General features: G+C 55.7%; 1 protein-coding gene across 1 annotated transcript in view; it reads right to left on the bottom strand.

Annotated features, from left to right (window-relative positions):
• GTF2IRD1 (GTF2I repeat domain containing 1) overlaps nucleotides 1-1,583 on the bottom strand; it is a 153,789-nt gene that overhangs the window by 52,329 nt on the left and 99,877 nt on the right. The gene's annotated exons all lie outside the window — the stretch shown is intronic.

Below are 1,583 nucleotides of genomic sequence, written 5' to 3'. Positions count from 1 at the left end.
GGAGGGAGGGAAGGAAGGAGGGAGAGAAGGAAGGAGGGAAGGAAGGAGGGAGGGAGGGAAGGAAGGAGGGAGGGAAGGAAGGAGGGAGGAAAGGAAGGAGGGAGGGAGGGAGGGAAGGAAGGGGGGAGGGAGGGAAGGAGGGAAGGAGAAAAGAAAGAAAAGAATAGAAAAGAATAGAAACAGTCAGGTACCACTACATAGCAAGAACAACTCCGAGCTTCTGGAAAAGTCTGAGATTTACGGCTCACGCCTGAGAGGTGCTGTGTCACTTTGCAGCCGGGAGTGCCAGGGACCAAGCTCAGCTTTGTACTATACTAATGTCTTTAGCTCCACAGACTCCAGAAAGCCCTGCCCAGACAGGAGTCAGCCGTCTTCATCATGCAGCACTGCTTCTAAAGACCCCACCTTCAGCACAACTGGTTCTGTTAGAGCAAGGCTGTTGGGGGGCTGGGGTTTATGGTGGGTAGAGGGCACTGGGAAAATCACGCTGGCTAGACAGGGGCTGTCGAGGGATGGTGGGGTGGGCCATGGAACAGAGAGGTAATGGGCCTGGAGAGGTAATGAGCTCTCTGTTACAGGGGTAATCAAGCAGCAGCAGCAGGAGTCCCTGCCTGGGAGTGAGCCCAAAGGCCAAACTCTCAGGGTACCCTATGGGTCCCCAGTAGATGAGGATTTGGCGCCCGCTCTGGTGGTGGGTATCTTTTTCTCCCCTGAGATGGAGTCTTGCTCTGTCCCCCAGGCCGGAGTGCAGTGACGCGATTTTGGCTCGCTGCAACCTCCGCCTCCCAGGTTCAAGCAATTCTCCTGCCTCAGCCTCTGGAGTAGCTGGGATTACAGGCATGTGCCACCACACTTGGCTGATTTTGTATTTTTAGAAAAGATGGGGTTTCACCATTTGGCCAGGCTGGTCTTGAACTCCTGACCTCCAGTGATCTGCCCACCTCAGTCTCCCAAAGTGCTGAGATTACAGGCATAAGCCACCGTGCCCAGCCCATGGTGGGCATCTCTTAGGCTTCAGTACAGTGCCAGGCACAGAGCTAGGCTCATGGGGCCAGGGCTGGGAGGGGGAAGCATAGCCCTGCCTTGAACCATGGTTTCAGGAGCTAGAAAAGGCTTCAGACTGCATTTGGTCCCTTCCTGTTTATGGGAGAACTCAGGTCCTAACAGGGGAAGGGACTTCCCAGCAGTAACCCTAGAGAGGCAGAAGCTGGGCAGAGCTCCTGAGTCCCAGGCCAGAGGAGCGACAGTGCTTCCCCTTAAACCGCACAGCCAGCTGCCAGGGACACAGGAGGAGCTGGCCTCAAAGCTGCAGAGGGCCTCTCCCATCGGCCACTGCTCTGACCTGCCTCCCTTTCCAAATGGCAGGTGGAGAAAGCCATCATGACTTTAAAAAACGCTCAAGGCTGGGCATGGCGGCTCACACCTGTAATCCCAGCACTTTGGGAGGCTGAGGCAGGAGGATCCCTTTCAGCCCAGGAGTTCAAGGCCAGCTTGGACAACATAGTGAGACCCCTTCCCTACAAAAAATGTAAAAATTAGCCAGGTGTGGTAGCGTGCCCCTGCAGTCCCAGCTACTCAGGAGG

Source organism: Cebus imitator, unplaced genomic scaffold, assembly GCF_001604975.1.
Source record: "Cebus imitator isolate Cc_AM_T3 unplaced genomic scaffold, Cebus_imitator-1.0 Scaffold153, whole genome shotgun sequence".
Lineage (NCBI taxonomy): Eukaryota > Metazoa > Chordata > Mammalia > Primates > Cebidae > Cebus > Cebus imitator.
Note: the sequence above shows the minus strand (reverse complement) of the source record. Positions and strands in the feature narration are given on the sequence as shown.